Source organism: Galleria mellonella, unplaced genomic scaffold, assembly GCF_026898425.1.
Source record: "Galleria mellonella isolate WM207_F2 unplaced genomic scaffold, CSIRO_AGI_GalMel_v1 utg36, whole genome shotgun sequence".
In the NCBI taxonomy this organism is placed as follows: domain Eukaryota; kingdom Metazoa; phylum Arthropoda; class Insecta; order Lepidoptera; family Pyralidae; genus Galleria; species Galleria mellonella.
In genome coordinates, this window is record NW_026442086.1 from 1,053,840 (window position 1) to 1,076,332 (window position 22,493).

General features: G+C 32.9%; 1 long non-coding RNA gene across 1 annotated transcript in view; it reads left to right on the forward strand.

Annotated features, from left to right (window-relative positions):
• The window catches only part of LOC128201178 (uncharacterized), a 30,900-nt gene extending 17,182 nt beyond the window's left edge, over window positions 1-13,718 (forward strand). The window contains exons 2-3 of the long non-coding RNA XR_008253103.1: window positions 12,198-12,421; window positions 13,401-13,718. This is a non-coding gene — a long non-coding RNA (uncharacterized LOC128201178). The remainder of the gene's footprint in view (window positions 1-12,197; window positions 12,422-13,400) is intronic.
• The last annotated feature ends 8,775 nt before the right edge of the window (window positions 13,719-22,493 follow it).

Consider the following 22,493-nt stretch of genomic DNA (forward strand, 5'->3'; position numbering starts at 1 on the left):
TTTTGGAAATATACACAAACTATACATAAATTGTTTGACCAATTTGTCACCGAGGTCGTCAAATTAGATTCGATGTTCCTAGATATCTTACTATGTATATCACATCACTATTTACAGTATATCTAATACCCAGTAATTTAGTGGTGAACCACGTAACACCCACAATATAGATGAGTAATTTGATACCGTGATGTTATATTCCACAACTTCCTACATGAATTCTAGGATATGGTAGATTTGTGATGATCGTCCTCATTTCATATCGTGATTGCGACCACGATGACAATAGCATCGCTCATAAGGACATCGTCTTGGGTACGTCACCTTGGGCCTCTGTGAAGTCTGACAAAGCGCATATGCTAATATCAAATTTGCAATTAAGATCGCTACACCCACCACAGACGCCATTGTTTGATGCACGCGAAACATCACCAATCACTTTTATATTAAAGACAAATGTCTATTATTACAGTTGTCGTTTAGTCGAAATAAAGAAATTTGCATTTCAATTGTTCTTAGTATAGAAACTTTTAAAAATATTAATTAATTAGTGTTTCTACTATTGTATCTGATGATAGAGTAAGATTACAATGTTTCTCCACCTCTTTTCTTTTCTGGAAAATTGTAAGTAATGCCTACTAAGTAAAAAAAAAAGCTATAGGCACGTTTATTTAATTTCGACTTGGACGAAGCAAGAGAAAGACAATCTGTAAAAAAGTCTTATATACCTCTCTCTAATTAGTCTTATATCCTAGGCATCTACTTAATGCTGTAATAGTAAACTAATCCTTTTCTAATTCGAGGACGAATCCGTGCTAAAAGTGGAATAATTATGGGTTATTTAAATGTATTTCTATTGTACAACTGTTGAAAGAAATGTTTTTTCTATATAATACTAAGAATAAAATAAACAGTGGAGACTTAATCCTCAAAACAGGCAAAGCATACGTAGTAATTGTATCTATTATCATTTTAATGTTATTTAATTATCTACTAACTGTAATCATATACATTTTTGAGATCTTATTTTATAAAATGACACTTAAATTACTTGTGTCGTAACTTATACTTTTGACTAAGTATTTGACAAAAGTAAAAAAGATCGGCGAAAGTAAAACAATATTCAACTTTAATTTTGTGTCGGAATGAAATGATCGCGTTATTCGAATACGAAATGAAAAGGAATTTACTGATTATAAAAACATTCCGCTAAAGGAACTTTCATTCCACCGCTGATACTAATTGAATGAATTTTCAAAGTAAAAGTTGAACAACAAGCAATCTCCTGGCATTGAAAGTTAGGGCAAATTTCAGGGGAGCACCGAACGGAGCGCATCACCAAAAGAATGTAATAAGGCACAGGTGGTGCAAGTTCTTTATTGGATTTCGCACGTTCCGGCCCGACGTGTTTGATGGCCGGAACATTCTTGCCAAACTCTTTACTAACTATTAATTCTCACTCAAATGGTTATTCGGATTTGCTTGCAATCATTAGTTTGTTAGTACGCATTCAGATAATAAAATATGATTTGTTGCCAATTAAATGTATTTTCAATTATAACCGAGACAAACCTATATATTAAAGATTTATCTACAATCACAGTATGTACATATATGTAAAATTAGTACTTAAACAATACTAAGTATAATGCTATGCGCTAGCGCGTGAATGATTCAAGAATCGTAAATATCGTAGAAGGTCATTAGATTTCACTAGCATGGTAAAAAATGGAATAACGAGCCGGCTGTGTCACGAGGTCGACTCAAATTGTGTTTCTCTGTGAGCGACGACGACTGAAAGGAAAAGTATAGGCCGCGGTGCGGCAGGCGGCGGCGTGGCTGCAGACCGTGTCATTGACACATGCAAATTTGTACCACGCTTCGGTGTCAGGTTATCGAACCCTCCATTCAATGATTGTCGAAAGTTGTCCGTGAATACGCCGGTGTAGCCTATAGAGAGCCCCCATGAGCGTCACGCGAATTTAAATTTTAATCTCTTGTTAAAAGAACGAATTTACGTTACATTGTTAAGCTCAATTGAAAAACACTGAATGTCTAGTTTTACCCTCTGATATTGCAACCTAAATTGTGGTATAAAGAAACCTACAATGAGGGAATACGGTCGGCTATTTGTTAAATTGTAAATTACGTCGACAGATGCGGATAGGAGATGCGTCTGGCCACTGTATTATTAGCATTGCGAATTTCGACAAGTGCTCAACACTAGTCACTAGACGCCATCCGCAAATACACACCGGATGACGATATGCAAATCTCTCCAGTCTGTGCGATGGTATTTATGCGGTTTGTTAAGTAGGCGGATAACTAGGAATCATGGTATTCACTGAACGGGTCTGATGCATGTATATGTATATATCATAAAGCATATACAACTGGTATTTGTCATAAAGCAAAACATTGAAGTATTTACAGGAAATTTGATTAGGTTCAAGATTTGATATTTATCGAAAAAAAAGTGAAAGAGGCATAGATATGTGAATTTCTCTGCTGTATAGATGTAGTAAGAGGGGGGGGGGGGGGGAAATGATAAATAATAAAACATCCACATGCCACATCTTTTTATCCAAAATACCTCGGAATTTGAAGACGAAGGTCTTTAACTAGAGCGTATTATCAGTGATGATTTTTAGAACCGAAACATGGTCCTACACGATTGCTCGTATGCAAAAGCTTCAAATCACTCAGCGGGCTATGGAGAGGGCTGTGCTCGGAGTCTCTTTACGTGATAGAATCCGAAACGAAGATATCCACAAAACAACCAAAATTATCGACATAGCCCGAATGATAAGCAAGCTGAAGTGGCAATGGGTTGGTCACATAACTCGAAGAACCAACAACCGATGGGGAAAGAGGTTCTTGAGCGGCGACCGCGTACGGACAAACACAGTGTAGGACGACCCCTATTGGATGGAGTGACGATCTGAAATGCATTGCAGGGAGTCAGTGGATGCAGGTGGCTCAGGACCGTTCTTTACGGCAGTCTATGGGGGAGGCTTATGTCCAGTAGTGGACGGATAATGGCTGAAATGATGTTGATGATGATTATGACGACAATGTTAATGTTCAACTTATAATAAGTTAAACTGAACAACTCTTTTTACATTTATTATTGTTTGTATACCAATTTTCTCGTTAAAAGTAGGAAAATTAAATGTTAGTATAATAAACGACCTTGTTACACAAAGGACGACATTCGAAAAATCGTCATAATGAAACTGAAAATTATCTCTGTTTTGTGTTATCATTGCGTTGGTAGTTCATTGTTGATCTAATCTATCACGGGGATGACGTCACGGTACATGCAGCGTTTCGAGGTCAGACAGAGTGCAAACTCTTTGTACGTATATGCTTAATAAATTAATAGTGTATTATAGAGGTTTGCTACAAATTTCAATGTTTGCTACTTGTGTGTGTATTGAAAGAAAGAGATTGCTCTTTCATATAACAGATATCTTTTATGTTATTTATACAACTCACTAAATATGTATGTTCACATCGTATATTTTAATGTTAGATAGAGTGACATTGGACCCTGGTTTTTGACGATGGAATAGTGTACGTTAAAAGTTTCAGCGCTCCAGCATTTGCTGATTTGTCTTTTTTTTTTTTTTTTTTTTTTTTTTTTTTTTTTTTTTTTTTTTTTTTTTTTTTTTGACTTAGAATGGAACCTGATGGAAAGTGGTAACCGTCGCCTATAGACAAAAGTACCATGGACATAACAGAGTATACTGTTTCGCCCATGATCCATGCGTTGCCATTTGTTATTCCTCTGTGTAAATTCACGCCATTGTCTGTGTATTTGTAAGATACAATCTCATTTTTTGAGGTTCATTCATGTTCATTCAATTAGATAATAATTGTATTACACAGTGTATTTTTGCTTATTAGGAAGACTTTGTACAAAAGTAGTTTGCTTGGGTACCTCTATCCCATTCGTGTTTCAACCGTGAAGCAGTTGTGATTGCATGGCTGTGTTTCGGTTTGAATGGTAGGATATGGCAAATTGTGAATTTACAGGGTACAGAGGAATAACACCTGAGTCCTCAGGAATGGCAACGCATGGGGGGTATCATGGGTAAAACAGTATACTCTGTTATGTCCATGGTACTGCTCATGTCTATAGGCGACGGTTACCACTTTCCATCAGGTGGGCCGTCAGCTTGTTTGCCATTCTAAGTTGTATAAAATAAAAGCCTGATAATTTTACGAATCACTGAAATATAATGTGCTTACGATATTCACATCAATATTAATATTTTTATTTTATAAAGTTTTCTATGATTTGTGTTTATGTTCCTATGTTAAACCTCAGACCATGTTCAGCAATAGACAATGGATGAATTTCTAATAAAAAGAGTAATAAGATAAAAGTTTTTTGTTTTTTTAAAATGTTGGTTTTATTGACAGCTACGTAGGTACTACAATAAATAATAGCATGCTATATTCATAATAAAATATTTTAAGAAATTGAGGTTATAAATCATAATGAGTAAGAAATCTTAGATTTTAGTTTTTAAGAAGGTTTAACATTTATTTTTAGTTCAATTCTAAATTTGTATATTTAACATAGTAGTTGGAAGTTTGAAAAAATAACTGGTTTTATTAATAAATAGCAACATACTCACAATTTACTCATATTAATTGTGTCTTTGTATGATCTTTGAGCGAAAGCATATTGTGCAAAATATATGTATTACAATGAATCGAATAGATAGATTATAACTAGTTATAATGAGTTCTATACAGTTTTTAAGATAAAAATAATATTTTGAAAATTATTCTTTATAGTACTTGTGCAAGAGATACACAAATAGATGAATTGCAAAAATGTGCGTTACTAATATATTTTTATGTAGGTAATGTTTTTATATAGTCCGGGGTAATTCGGATGGATGGATGCCCTATGTGTGCAAAGTGCAGACGGGTGCGACGGGGCGCATGAGAGGCTGGTCAATGTCCGCATTCCTCGTAGTTGAAAGTAACACGGTATCCGGCTGCGAAAAATTACGCCTCGCTCCACCGGCTGACGGATTCTGCTTCTTATAAGTGTACACATAACGTTGAATACCTGCTATCGGTATCACGATTTGTCGATTCAAAATAATCTCTATTAGAAACAGAATTGCAACAGCGAATGGTCCGCGAACGCCGCGACCACGATCTGCCTCGCCCAGTAGATTGTCCTATTAAGATTACGTATAGATACCGTCAATGTTGATGTATAAATGAAGCTCTTGGAACGTATTATTTATTGTACATCTGCGGGTACTTAATATAGATCAGTGACCTCCAGCTACAAAAAATGTTTTACGAATAAGTACAAAACATATTCAATTTGTATTTACTTACTGTAGGCTTAACATAATAAAAGAAAAGAACTCATAAATGCATTGTTTTTATTATTTTGAAATTATTTATATGAGAATCAACGCAATAAGTTACATTCTATTATTATATTTATAATAATGTGTAATAAGTATAATAATTACAATGAATTCATCAATTATCATTATTATCATAAACATACCGTTTCGATGAGCTTTTACTGTTTCGGAATGTTTAAAATAGTATGAAGTAGGTAATACTTTAGTAGTAATTACTTTAATAGTGGGTAATAAATTTGTTCTGAATAGCTATACTGTCTGGAATTTAAAGTTGTGTTACCATCATTAATAATTATGACATAACGTTAGATAAATAATTGGAGGGTGGGTCGCTTTAAATTGAAAGCAATGCAGACCGGAGATTGAGTATTTCTGATTGGTTTAAAGGCTTTGGATCGATCTACATACAATACAGTTGGGGTAGACAAGAGCAGGTGTGCTATACAATGTGCAAATTTTTAACAATGCTTTTCAAACAAGTAACTCAAACATATTTTTTTCTTATTCTTAGTCGTGTGGAATATTATTCTTTATTGTTCTGATTGTTTAGCGTTCTTTATTTTATATGCGTATATTAGTTAAAACAATAACCCTTTTTTTTCTTCGTTATTGTCGGGTAGAATTATATATTGAGTTGCGTACGAGTATCTGTGAAAATATTTGTATTTTTTTTATAGATTATTATATTGAATTTAAGATCTAGTAAAGAACTAAAGAAAGTAAGTCTTAATTTTTTTTTTACATTATGTTGTGTGTTATTTTTTTTACAAAATGAAACCTAATATGTATGTATAATACAGTTAAGTGATAGTAATGTTTTACCGTAACTCTAAAGCAGGTTGTAGGTAGTTATGTCTGGTTGGAATGAAAGTTTGCAAATCTTTTCCTGTTCAAATCGAAGCGCCAACGTCAGCACAGAAGTAGCGTCGCGCGATTATTTTGCGCGAATTTTTTGCCCGTCTGGCGCAATCTTCGCAGGTGTCTCGCCAGCCGTATGAGGCGATTCAACTGGGCTTTTTTTCGAACATCCTTCGACCTAGCTCCAATCCGTTGTTTGTTCTGCTAGTTTTTTTTTTTTTTATCAAGTCGTCTCTTTATGAATCTTACTACTCGGAAATATTTTTCCTTGATTCTACAGGTAGAGAACAGTATAAAATCATTTTTGTCGTCTTATTTGAGTAATCCCGTATAAGTTATGAACATGCTATGTTATATATTCGTATAAAGAAGTAGACAATTTTGATAAAATATGAGCTTGATTACTTCCCTAATATGTAGGATGGACTCAAAGGAATTGTTCAATATGATGTCCACGGCCACTTTCTTATATTGAACAGCTCGCCATCGACAGAGAGTTCATCTCTATACCTTAAAGCCTGGACGGTCGCGTACAGCGGAATTTTAGAGGTTTCCTCCCACAAATGCTCAGGTTCTGGAATGAGCTCCCGGTCGAGGTTTTTCCAACAAGGGGTTCTTAAAAAAGGGGTAAAGAGGTTTCTTCAGGGTCAGTAAGGCACATGTGATGACCCTGGTATTGCAGGCATATATAGGTTACGGTAACTGCTTATGATCAGGTGGGCCTTATGCTTGTTTGCCACCTCAGTGATATTAAAAGTGTAGGTAATTGTAAAAATTCTCATATTTACAATTGTAAATGAATTGACCCCTAACAGTTTTATTTTTATCTTAAGTAGAAATACTGGTAATTTTTAGTCCTAGTAAAGTTTAGAATATCTGTCATGGTACGAAGCCCGTACTTACTATGATATTCTCTAAAAAAACTGTTAATTAAACAAATTGTAAATAATCACCAAAGTGGCCACTTTAGGCCTCCGTATCTCTCACTCTTTTCTCATTTACAACGACCGCTTAGAGGCCATGAAGTGATGTTTATTCTTGTTCTACTCCCATGACACGAATCGGTGTCATTATCGTACGAAACATGTTCGTAATGAGCCCCAATACGGCGTTTACGTTAACGTCACATGCGTTAGTAAGGGTTTTAAGTGAATGGCGGTTCCCAAGGCGGAGTGTAAGCAGGGCTCAGGCCGGGCGGGCCTCTCTAGTGGTATTACGTTCCGTTATCTTGCGGTCATCAGTCTCGGAACGGGTTGTGGGCCCCGGGCGATACACCGGAACTGTCGCTGTATACGGCGCACGCGCCGGCCACACGTCCTCACGTCACATCACCTCACGTGCATCTCAAGTAGCAGCCCGTCACGGTCGTCCTCATACAGAACCGACACTGCTTTGCATGTGCATTATGCGCGTATTTACAGGGCGATTTTATTACACAAGTTGTAATGGCCGGAGTATTGTAAGTAAAAACCCAACGATAGACTATGTTCTAAATGCTTAATTTATGGAGAAGAGGATAAAAGAAATGAGTATTTCGGACTGTTAGTGGCTCAAGAATTTAAATATATACGGCCATGTGTGCGAACGAGGTGTTATGAAGAAATTTTAAAGTATCTACGGGAAGCAAAAGGCCAACATGTTGATCAACTGCAACATGAAAACACTGAAAATTAATTACTTTCATTTTATCATCAAATTGAACAACTTTTTACAAGAAGTATAGTAAACATTGATAATTTAAGATTTTATGAAAAAAGTTATTCGAGGGTGAAGAAATTAATGTGAGATTAACACGGGAGTGGCATTGATTGCAAAAGATTTATTAAAATCATTTCAAAATAGACAAGCACCTTTTTTGAAATAGCTTAACACTTACTTTCTGAAAAATTTGATCCTAAATCAGTTTAAAATAAAATATATTTGTACCTATGGAAATTATATTTTGTATTAAGTCCAGAAAGACGATAAAAAGTGATCCTGTAAAGTTATCACATTCAAATTTTAAACTATGCAATCCTAAAAGTAATTTACTTTAAGTTTATTATTTAAAACAATGTACTTTATCTCTGTATCACCTCACACTTACACTGACAAGGTTAATAAAATATGGTACTATGGAAATTATATTTTGTATTTCCAGAAAGACGATAAAAAGTGATCCTGTAAAGTTATCACATTCAAATTTTAAACTATGCAATCCTAAAAGTAATTTACTTTAAGTTTATTATTTAAAACAATGTACTTTATCTCTGTATCACCTCACCCACTGACAAGGTTCATATGGCACTGAACTTTTGAAGTATGTATATATTAATTATGTACCAACTCCAAGTCCAATATCGTATCGAGTTATTATTATTGTCTACCTACGTTATGCATGCCTGATAAAACTTCAAAGTTATGTTGAGTTTTAATTGATTTTGATGAGTATAAATACGGTGTCTATAGAGAATGTTTTCTCATCTTTGTTTTCTTAAATTAATATCTATTAATACATATAATTATTTTATTTAGTCTTGTAAACTATTATTTCGAACTATCTCAATTTGTATACCTACTTGTTCAACAATTAAATCCGTTACTCTAAGATTCTCTTGAAAAGATTGCTTTCAGCAATAAAACCGACTTGTTGTAGGTACTTATGCAAGTGCATCCGTTATATCTTTTGTTTATGTTCTTTAATTCTTAATGTTATCTAATGCAAAAAAAAGTATAGTCATTCATCGATCTAGTGCTTGTTTCTTTTATCTCATTTACAAAAATATGACGCCGTTTAGCTTCTCTTAATTATACAGAATGCAGATTGTACATGCTTTTGCATTATTATAATAAGAACTATATTCAAATATAAATTTTCAATATTTTGTCATACTTAAAAAGTATTTAAGTAAATATAAATCAGTTAAATAGACAATATGGCATATCTGATACTTCTTAAATTAATACAAAAAAAAAATCTTATTAATATATTTACAAAACAAATTAATTGAGATATTTAATTTTTTTTCTTTTATATAAAATACAGCGTAAATTTTTTAGCATAAAAAAAGTACTCAAACAAAGTGACTATTAAAACGTGTACGAGTCTACATCGTAAAAATAATTATGCTTTTAACACTACTAATTCAAAGTCGTAAAGTATAGACAAGATATATGACAATAGATAAATCAGACAATTCAATCAGAGCTATCAAATTGTTGTATTTGTTATATTGTGCACATACGGGCATGTGCGTGCGCCGGCTGCGGGCGTTCATCGGGGGAGTATACGTAAGCCTATAAATAATTTATGTGAAAGATAACTGCGCTTAGGGTTGCCATTCGCCCGAGTTTTCCCGGCTTTGTCCCAGTTTTTAGACCGTTCCAAGTTAAGTCCCAAGGGAAACTCAACAACAAATGTTAGTAGAAAATTCACTCGTAAATCGTATTGTAGCAAATTCTGGTAGAAATACCCATTTTATCATTGTCATGTTTATCATATTTATAAATAGAACGCAAATAAATTACTTAAATAAATATCAAACGAAAAAAAAGATTAATTTCAACCATTTTTTTTCATGGATCACCGGGACAAGCTTTCGATTTAATTTTAAATAACTATGGCAGCCCTATGCTAGTAAATTCTGCGCTTGAGCATGCGGTGTAGCGCCAATGGCAGGGAGCTGATGAAAAATCAATAAACGCCAATGAATATTCAACACTGAGTTAATTGCATATAATAATAACACTATTTGTGCAACAATCTTTTCTTTGTTGGAGAAATAGCTTGTTATTTTTTTTTAATAGATATAGGAATATTGAGGTGTTTTATTAACACACTAGCTTTTGCCCGCGACTTCGTCCGCGTGACTGGGATGTGTTAATCGGAATAAATGTAGTCTATATCCTTCTAAATTCCATATAGCACATATATACATTTATAATACCTAGCAGTAAGGGTTGATTTAGAAATTTAACTTAATTTATTTACTTGCTATTACTTCTTGTTAAGAACACAGTATATAGGTACCTACCTTTTTGCAATGAGATAAAAACGGACACACAATCCTTGTTTTCTTTCTAAGGAGATAACCGTAAAATTTGTAAACACATCTTATTTTTTATTATAACTACCTTAATCTGGGAAATAGGTTTACCTTAAGAGCTGTACTGATTAAATGAAGAAAGGGTCCCTTTACTGCAGTACATTTTAGTATTTGTGAGAGCTTCAAAGGACGGGTCATGACAGCGGGCGTACGTACGAACAGAACTATTATATTATATATCTAAGAATTGAATTTCAACTGAAGAATGCCGAAGTAGTATAATAGGTAGATATAAAGTCTTTATTATAAATTAATTTCATTACTGTACAATATTGTGCTTAGTAATGTTAAATTTTATTACGAATGTATTTTGCGTATTTTGAACATTATATATTTTTTTATAATAAATAACTTTTTTAGTATCTTTGTTTATACATTAATGTCTTAACTGTGTGTTATTCATACAAATAAAACACTGCAGTATTAAAAAAAGGGATTCGGTATGAATCAATTAAATCTACAATAACGCTAATTATTCTTGCTAATTTTTATTTTCAAATTTCAACCATAGTACTATTATATTTATATAGAGCACCAAAAACCAACATTGCGCATTCATCATGACATCGACCGGCGTATCTAATAATGCGAGTCATTCTATTTTTTTACTTTTCAAAAGTTCATCCTCTTTTGATCTACAGTTCAGATTTGATGGCCTCTAACAAATTGATTCTATTAATTTAAAGTTGTTTTTCCAAGATTATTTTTTCCTAAAAATAATAGATGTTTGATGAAATTTGTTTGCTGTCATGATGTTAGAGAAATTAATAAGTTTGAATGTAATATAAAATGTAAAAATAAAAAATGTAATAAAAAATTATCAATACCTAATGTAAAATATCATACTCAATTCCAATAAGTATTGTCGTAAAAAATCCAAGTAAATAACTGAAACTAATTAAGTAATCAACTAAAAGTTTGAAAACAAGAATTCAATTCGAACAAACAAAATTATATATAACGAAATGCTTAAAAATAAAAATTAAAGTAACTAACCATAGCACATCAAATACTTAAAAATGATACCTCGCGTACAATCGCAATAAGATATGGTGATAGCTAGCTGAGTGACAGCGTCAGATAACAATACTAAAGCCATAATTAGAGGCTGTTGCGGTGGTCCATCTTCCAAGAAATGTGTACATTCTTTATATTGCCGATCTGATTTCTCAATTTTATGATTACCTTTTTAGATTACAATATTCGATACTTTATAGATCGATTGATGTGTCGTTAAATGTAAGAGATAAAATACAATGATCGGTTTAGGATTAGGTTTAATCCATTAATATAGAAATAGAAGTTACAAGTGGATTTATCATACTTGTAATAATAATAAGTTGAAATGTTTGTCTTCATTCCTTTTACCTTAGGGGTAGCAAAATACAACTCAGCTGGTGCTAAATTACCGTAACGTTTGGACGCCAACGGTTCCAGGGGTGCCACGTGTTCGTTTCCGAGTGCAAAAAAATTCGCAATATTTGTAGAATCACAATACAATATGAAATGATTTGGTAACAAAAAATATTTTTATCATTCTACACAGGTAGACCAATATTTATTGCACTAAACGAGTGTCAACAGCTTACACTGATCTTCAATAGTACTAGTATGTATGATTTTTGTAAATTTTAAGTGTATAAAAGACAATTACATACTTTTGAAATGGGTACAGGATCTAGTATAAACTTATATATAATATATATATATATATATATATATATATATATATATATATATATATATATATATATATATATAATGATATTAATATTGTTTGCAGTATATGTACATAATGTACATAATATTTACTTTAATATTTAACATCTGGTTAATAATATAATTTTAGCGCTGTCACTTTACAAGCGATGGGACCGCAGCATACCGTTCACAGCGGTTTTATATACTTTATGGTTTAAACAAGTTTCCCGTCGCTGATACCTATGTAAACAGTGAACAATTTCCCTAATTAAGTACTCAGTACGTGTAACAACGACGCCCGAGGATCGACTGTTTGTGATGCAACTCACGCGCCCCTAATGAGCGAGCTTTCGATTCTGGCTCCACACTAAGGTTACTTAGTCATCGTACTGTTTAATTGTGTTAAATCAAATTCATGTAGATATTGTGATTGTTAAATATATTTGCCGACCTTCACTTCAGGGAAGAAGAGATTGTTGGCAACAGGGTGTAGTAACCTCTTTGCTAAAAATATACCCTGTTAGATCAAGCTTCACGCGATCCTTCAAACCATCGTGGTTATATCTTGATGCATTCGTCACGATATATCAACTGGTCTACTTTCATCTTTACCTTTCCCTCACTATTTTTCCACCAGAATATAACGATAGCGCAGCTCCACCTGCGAATTCTTTTGTCATGAATTTAAAAATGTTCACTCCATTGGTTAAAAATTAGTCAAGGGCAATTCGTGTTATTGTAGTATGCAATTTTTTAAGTATTTAGAATAATAATAATTCAAAGGTCCATCAGATTAAGACCGCTATCGGTCGATTGTAGATATGAATACTTTTAACTATGGATATAACAGAATCTAATGTTCATAGTACTATGTTTTTTAATGGATAATAATAGAATGGCAACCCCGCTTGTGCTAACGGTATGCGCTGGCGGGGCACCAGTAAGGAATGATAGGTAAGAACGAAAAGGTCAGTTAGCCAATCGTGATGATACATGGAAATCAGTACGATGGTTTCTACGGGAAGGTGGGGGGAGACCACGTGGAGGTCGACCTGACAGGGTATATTACTAGCAATAGGACTGGTACTCCACATTACTAACAATCCCTCCCCTCCTGTTAGTGATGTTGTGAATAGAAGTATACTATAACATGTACTCTGAATTCATAATGACTAAAGTGTTAAATGCCTCTGCATTGATAATCCTTCCATTCGGAGCAAAACAACGTACATATAGCTGCTTTAAAAATAGACATGACGAATTGACGATGATATCTACACGTAACTTAACCTCCAGTTTTATAATATTTGGGTAGTAACACCAAGTTTTTATGCATGGATTTTTATTCCAGGAGGGGCTGCGTGAAGAATAATCTCATGGGGTACATTGCTAGCAATTTTGATTGAAATCCTTATTACTAACAATTTCTTTTCGCCACAATATTGGTTTGTGGTCTGTGTGGATGGTGGAGTAAGAATAATTATTAAGAATACGCATTACTACTTTATTCCTTTCACAGGACATCGAAGCAACTAATTATTGAGAATAACAGAGCACTATAAACTGTGTGAAAAAATGAAACCGCGAATTATAATTTATACCTGCCAAGTCTCGCTTGGACAGTATGGTAACAATTTCTTAATATTCACCACATATGGAGAAAATAATAACCCGCAGTATTATAATTATAATAAATATTTATTTAACTTTCATAAAAGTGTATTATTTAAAATTAAGTCAAAAAGCTAAATAAGTATCTATAAATTATGATGAGTACGGGTTTAATAGGTTCCGCTACGTTACGTAAAGTACTCACTATATTTAGATTCCAATGACATTCTAAACACGGCTGTACGTGAATAATTAAAGATTGTGTCCCACAAAAGAACCGACTTCAATTGTGTCAAAATCAATTATTTTAATTTAAAAACTAAACTACTAAACCGATTTTGATAAAATCTCTGTGGGACTAAACTGTAAGTACATATCCTATGTGTACATACATTTATGAGTCCACCTCCCATATTTCGAGATGCCTCGTCGCCCGTATCCAAATGGCGAGGACGGATCGCTCTATCATTTACGCGACCCAGAATTACAAAAAAAAAATCTGTTATATATATATATTTGTATATAAAGAATTTTCCAAATCAGTTTAGAACTGACGGTGTTATGATGTAACAAACAGTTTTTGAAGTCGATTGAAAGTAATTGGAAGATAAATGCATAGTTGGTACAGAATTAGATTTTTTTTATATCAGTGTGATATTATAACAATATTATGCGTTAGAATATGCTATCATTCTACATACATACAATAACCTCGGTTTGCATTTCCCGATTGATAGGCATTGCAATTGATTTATATACATATTGTATATTACATTTCCTGACTGACACATTTTATAAAAAAAGCCATGGAAAATACAAAAATAATTATAATTTCTGAATAATTTCATTAATAATTTGATACTATAAAATAATAGTAAATTTCAATTATGGGATAATAGTTATAATATGTACAATAGATAATACGTGAGCATCTCAATTTCCTTTTTCCCTTTTCGCTTTTTCGGCATTTCATAATATTTTCAACTATATATAATTCTTAATTCAGTTGAATTATATAATTTTGTTACCTCATAATTCCGTCAGTTGTAAACCGATTTGAATATTTTTTTCAACTGTAACGAAATTCGTACACATTCGTCCCATAGAAATTGTATTAAAATCTCTCCAGTAGTTTAGTTATTAAATAAAAATAATTGGTTTTGTCACAATTTAAGTTGGTTTTTTTTTTTCTGGAACACAACCTTAAATTATGTATATTCTTAGTTTTATTGCACCTTGTAACCGTTGTGAGCACTTGTTCTTATTGGCACATATATTGGAAGGTTTTGTAATTATGATTAAAGAGATAAGAAAATTATGATAATCAAAGAAGACAACAAGTCTACTATATGTACTGTTGTACTTTCAACAATTAGCAACGACATACGAGTATTTACAACTACTATGGTTGTAAACTTGTGAGTGACTACGTCACGAACAACTAAACGGATAACGGTGAAATGTGTACGTAAAGAAGACTGACGGATACAGGTTATTATAATATAACAAGCATAGAACCACTTCTAATTAGGTTATCACCGTTATGTGGAATGTTACTTGATGTAGCATACAAAATTTTCTTACTATACCTAACCTACCAGTTAGCGATTCAATAATTTCACTATGTACTTCATTATGTGTTTTTATTTGAAAACTACACTTCTGTGTTAGCCCCGTTAAGGTCTTAAAAAAGATTTCATGAGAAATTCCTTATCATCAACATTATAAATGTTTTTACTAACATTGATGAAAATGAAAGATTTCCCATGAGTTTTCCATTCTTGAGAAATATGTCATTAATTCTGTACCGGACAGAAAAAAATTGCATGTGTACTACTAAACACATACTTAAGACTACGATTGTCAGTTTAATCAAAGCCTGGTCGTTTAATGTGGTTTTTCACGCTCCGATTAATTTACTATCTAAGGATTCTATGTTTAGAGTCGAAATCAATATACGCTTGGCAGCATATGTGTAGATACCCTAATGCTAGAAGGGTAATCACAATTAGGAAATGTAGCGGGTTTACTTTAATAAAGGTAGTAGGGACTTTGCTAACGGGGGTGGATCGGATAGACAAAAGATTAGTGGTCACACATAGTAGTACTATTAATATCAATTATAATAAGAAACTAAGTAAAATAATACCAAACATAATTAATTTGCATACAAAATTTAATTAATTTGAGTTTTAATGACATATGTAATAGAAAATAGATGTTTGACACCAATAGATGTTGGTTATTTCTTATATACAACATATAATTATATTATTTAATGATATATAGAGAGTAGATTATATATAGTATTATACAGTATATATTATATACTATATTAGTAGTATATATTGTATACTGTATTAAATTCAAGTTTTGATGATAAAAATAAAAAAAAAACTCAAATTAAATTATGCCAGTTATTGCCTAAAGATATCACGTTACGCATTTTTCTATTAACTATATATAAATTATATAGTATTTTAGGTATAGTAAGAATGCGCCTCCTTCCTTTTTCGTGGTAAGAGGCGATTAGGGGAATTTATCGTCAAGAGATGGGCAGCAACGTCTCTCTTAAAACGTTACCAAACCCTGACTGCGGTTGCCATCCCACCTGCCAAGTATGGCAACTACTGGCAAAACTCCCAATGGAGAGGTTATGTTCAACAGTTAATGACTGATATGGTATAGTATGCTAAATATATTATGAAATGTAACATAATCTTAACTGTAATAACGGAAACGTAAACATTGTAATTAAGTGTATACAAATTTATTGACATTTACATTTTAAATTTTAAACTAATAAATACTTAATTATGCATTTAGCCCAAAATAAAGTGATTTCATTATCTTTGACATTTTTTAAACACAACTAAAGATATAATTTTCTTTTGTTTTACATAAATAGTAATACCGGTATTATTTTGCACTTTGAATCCATTTTATCTCAGAGTAAATGATAATCGAAGTAACTATAGTATTGCTTGCGTGGTTTTTTTATTTTACAGTATTTGAAACTGTAAAATTAGTAACAGAAAAGATATTATGAGTACAATTAAAATAATAGAATGCAATAATGCGTTTAAATAGCAACATTGAAGTGCAATGTTGTGCTACGGAGAGTCGCGGGCGCAGGCGGGCGGGCGGGCGCGTGCGCGGCCCTGGGACAAGGTCAATGGCACGCGCCTCTCCCGCTCGCACACCGGAATTCCATATTTAAATCTCGTCCGCAGAAAAATGGCGGTCGGCTTCATTCCGCGCCCGCGCCGTGTATACCGAGAATTAATAAAACATGCCTCCCACTTTTTCTCATCGTTTTTTCCGAGTATCGTTAACAAGTTACTAACAGTGCGGGCGAGTTTGCAGTTATGTGGTGGCCGTTCAATGCCATATATGCATGAAAATTAATCGTAACATTTTATACCGAGAGATACCTCTGAAAACGTGCCTACTTCGGCGTCCTAGTTTTCGCAATAACGGTTCTTGTAAAAACTTTAAAAAAATATACATAGTAATTGCTTTTATGATGGAGGTATTTATGTGAGTTAATTAAGTCGATAAGAGGTAGTTCGTAAACTTGAATAAGTAAGCTATTAATAAATGTCAGCTCGTAGCAGCAGTACATTAGGTGGTTTTGGTACATTTAAAGTTCGTAGCTCTTCGTGGGTACCGAAGTGGCGCGCGGCGGGCGGACACAATTAACTCGCTACAACAAACTGCAAGTCATCGGCAATCGGAGCACGGTTTGGATTTCAGCACAAAGCGTAGGGGAGGGTATACGAGTCTAGTAACTAATGGCGGTAACAATAGTGGGCTTATTAGTTCGTGGTAAATTCAACAAAAAACAAGTGGTAAATATTGTTTAGTTGCCAATCCGTATATATTATTTTGAATACATAGACAGTATACGGTAGTGTATGTGGAATAAAATTTATAGATTATTCTATATATAAATTTTATTCTACATTTTTCTAGTTCTACATATGGCGGTAATTATTATTAATATATCCACGTGCCAAATCAATATTTACTATGTAATCAAAGTTATATTCCTATCAAGTAGAAATAATTTTCGAAATGAGTTCCAAAAACGAACTAAACGGGATGAAGGCCCTCCGCAAAAAGTTGTAAACAACACAGTCACACTCAAATTGAACACACGAGTGATGCAGCTAAATTAATTAATGTCCCTTTTGGAGGCGTGCACGTAGCAAATTTAAAAGCGTCGATCCTTGGAGGGACGGATTGCAAGTCACCGCCGCGTCGCGTGTCGCGTCGCTCGGCGGCGCACTACGGATTTACAGCGCAATAAATTTCAAACGAGAAACACCAACACTACATTATCTGTTAACATCGTAAATGAACTCTCGGCTGTACTAAGGAAATAACTCAAATAACCTAAAGGAATTGCAGGGAACAAGTAATTTAAACTACTAAATTTAAATAGAAAACGAATAAAAAAAAATGATAGTGAAGGAAATAGTTCGCAATGTTATGCATAAAATGCTTTATTTAAAAATGTATTTATTATCGTTCATAAAAATTCTGAGTATAATATACCAGTTCAAAAAGATAGTGCAAATTTAGATGTTTGATTCAATTTTATTTATCTTTACAATAACTTTTTTAAGCAGAATAAACCAAATGCCTTTATTCTGAGATATATCTTTTGCCTCAATTACATTCATACCCCAATACTCTGCTTCCAGATATTCTTAACTCCTTCCGCAGATACAACACGGTCTATTTGATCATTATAGGCCAGTTGAGGGCACTCTTATAACATTCTTTCATATTTAAATTATTTCTGTATCTTTAACTTTTTATCTGAAGAATTATCATATTATGTATATTCGTAAAAGAAAAAAGTCTAAATAGTAATATTGATAGTTGTTTAATACTGTTTACAGTAGAGAATGCATCGACGCTGTCTTTGAAAGACACGAAACAAAGAGCCGTTCATTGGAGAGAATGTAGTGGCTGTGTATGTAATGAGTCCACAGAGTGTGTAGTTTGGATTTACAGTGTTATAAACCTAAGTGGACGCTGAAATAAAGTCAATTGAAGAGACTATGTAATTGTTTAAAGTTAATAGCGAATAGGTAACAAAGACGCTACGTCAATAAAAGAACACATATAGGAAAAGACTAAAATGTTATGTAAGTGTTTATCACTATTTTAAATAAACAATATTAGAATATTTAATATATTTTTTGCTGTACTATGTTAGTTGAGCACTCGTGACGTTGCCAAAATTATTATTTCTACTAGAATATATATTCAACATTATTCTACTACATATTAATGCTTACTAACGTTTGTGAACTAAAATGAATGGCTAATGATGCATAATGATGTTTCTAGTCATCCTTTCCGTAGGCGCCCGTGTTACTTCCTCCGGGGTTATTTTACACAATATATATGCATAGACTGTGTCGGGTACTCATTTTGACATGTAAATCTCTACCTACACAGTAACTATATAATGAAGGAAATATTTTATTCAACAAAATTCTAATACAAACTGAGACCAGATTATGTTTTAATTTTAGAACGTTATAAATTTGACGAATACAGATTTGGCGGCAGAATAATTTCAAAGTTAAAACATTATCCAGTTTTGAAAGTCAGAATGAACGCATGAAAATTATAACTTATTAACAGGTGATTGTAGCTTCGTAATTTTGTTACCTACTTTATACACACGGTGTATGAAACTGTAGTGTACTCGAGGCTTTATATTATACTATATGATTCTATTATTGTCTACGATTGTGGTCCATCTTCTTTGAAATTAACGGAGTTTGTTTTTGTAGTTGTGTTGAACAATAAAGTTAACTAATAAAAGAGTCCTTTGATCTACTAATCAACCCACGGAAAAAAAAAACTAAAAAAAAAAATAGTAATATAATTATTAGGTCCATAAAATACGTACCTACTCGATTAATAATTTTACCCACAAAAGCATTAATATTTCAGAAAATCCCAATCAAAAACATACGATACACATCCACTTGGAGAGTTCCTAAAACAGAATTTTAGGATGTTTTCGTCATATGGAAGAAGAAACAGGTAAAGAAGTATTTATTGTATTTGAAAATTAAAAGGACGATAGTCCCTCGGGTGGGGAGGTGAAGCACAATCAGAGCCCGCCGGTGGATGGCAGGCAACCTTAAATACCAGACTTAATTGAACTGCTTCCGGAGTGCGCAGAGCGGGCTACATAAATATACTTTACGGAAGTATTCGCCACCGAGGAATTCCTTTAACACCAACCGACTCTAAACACCTATGGAGCGTATTATATTACGTGAAACAACAAAACTAATGGCATTGACAAATCTAGTGAACTCTGAGTTTGACCTATGTAAAGGTCATATTCAATTCTATATTAAATTGACAAATAAATTATATCTATTATTTACATTATATAATGTAAGGAACAAAGGAACTTAAACAACATACAGTATGTATACTTGCATAAGTAGTACAATAAGGAGATATTATGCTACCTACACGTCTCGACCCAAAACTGAAAATCATATAAAAAGTATTGTAAGATTTATGTACTTAATTCTCTTGTGGGCTTTTGTTGAAACGAGTTTTACAAGCACAGTAAGTACCATATATACTGATACAATTAAAAAAATATACACTACACAAAAAAATGAAAACTGGGGGTATCGTCAGTAGTTTTTTACATATTTTATAATAAGGTAATAAGGGGAAAAGACGGCTTTTAATTATAATTTAGATGTATTTGAAGAATAAACATGTAAAAGAATTTATAAGAACAATATCAGATTAACCAATTAAAAGTAACGCGAGTTAAATCAATTTAATCAATTTAGATGCTCCCAATCCATGAAATCTAATATACATAATTAATATGTCGATATCACGATAGGGAAATATAAGTTTCTGCATTATTGGTTATAACAATCTATTTATGTGTACATTTTATATGACAGCGAGAAAACAAATTTGTTATTTTTTTTTACGAAATTTAGATCTTTATCAAAATAAACAGTTGAAAATCAGTATGTCAAAGATGATGATTATTGTCTAAAAATATATTTTATAATTTTGACATCTGAGTAATATATTAAATTTCCTAGGGTACATTACACAAAAGTTTTGAAGAAATAGCTACTGTTGAAATTAATAATAACTTTTAAATATACTGAAGTCAACTTTCCTGAAAACTTTGTAAAAATACTAGTTTTATAGGTGCTGATAAGATATGATACATTTATAATAAACTTCAAGTGATTCTGAATTTCTATAGACACAATAAAATACTTATTTTTGCCTACAATAACGAATAAGTTTATTGTCAGTTGAAACCATTTTGGTATTCTCATCCTTGAATGATGCCGATTATAAAGTCGTTTGATCGAAAGATTATTGAAATTAGAATTACATTTAACGCACGTAATTTTTCAAAGTCGTTACATAACACTAAATGTTTTGTACAATTACAATGTAACTTTGTTGGATAGAACTTTTAATCGAGCTACTTCTTAATTTCAATGATGTTTTTGAACGATTCGTTTTTACGAGGCTTGCATTTTAAGAAATGGAGACATATAAAACAAGAATACAACGGCACTCAAACAAAATCGTACTTTCATGTTTTTGGCTTAAGTCGAGTTCGTGGCACGCATACGGAAGTTAAAACAATGCTATAATTCTTCAGCGTGTTTTGATGTTATATATACTGAGTTGCTTCACTGCCTGTACAGTTTGTGCAGTAGATTAATATCATGCGATCCATTAAGATCGCCGCCCACACATTTACGAGTAGAATGTCGCGACGCAGGAACAAACAGTCAATATTAATAAGAATTTGTGATTATAGTTATTGAACTATTATAAAATGAAAACAGCTTTGATGCTTTTATTATCATCATATTTATCTACTACTGAGTATAGATTTCCACTTTACTGGGTTATGATGGAGAGTTTTGTGTTATATACCATGACTAGCTCCTTTGCCTTGTTATCCGACCTTGTGACTGATGATTCGGCTTGATTTCTATATGCCTCCATATATTATTCTTACTATTCTGATACCGTCTTTATCCAACTTTCTTTAGTGAGTCTCGCGTTACTAGCTTCCTTAAATAACTCTATTGTTGCATTTGTAGGCGTCCTGGAAAAGACACATCACGGGTAAGCCAGAGGTCAGCTAGTCTAGTAAACTATATTCGACAAGTGTACAGAGTCTTACTCGGTAAGTTTTGTTAGGCTGTATTCTTTTGCTTTATATATTTCATCCTCCTGAGGTTTTTTTTTATTTTTATATATTATTTTGTAGGTAGAATTTTAAAGGGCAATTTAAAGTTTCTAGAAACAACTGTTTAACGTCCACGTAAATATATACTTTAGTTTACAGTACGAGGTTTGTTTAGTTTTTTAAAAATTTTATTTTACAATTATTACAGTATATATGTTTCCACTGTGAGAAGGCTCCTTGAAAGTCCTCTGGTTGTAGGTTTCTCAGCTGCCCCGTCGTAGCTTTTTTTATCTCATTTATGTCCCCCAAATGCCGCCCCCGAAGTACCAATTTGGTTTTTTTGGGAACAAGAAGAAGACGCCAAATCCGGCGAATAGGGGGGGTTCGGTCACCGTAATGGAATTTTTACTCAAAAACTCACGGAACGATCTTGGCGCAAATTTTTTCATTTGAAGTTCGTTTCTTAGAATTTCGTGGACCACGGTTTTGCCCAAATTAAGCTCTTGATGTCTATTAAACGACGGTCATTAACACAAGTTCGAATTCTTTACGTTTTCGTCGGAATGTGAAGTGGAAGGACTGAACGTGGGTCAT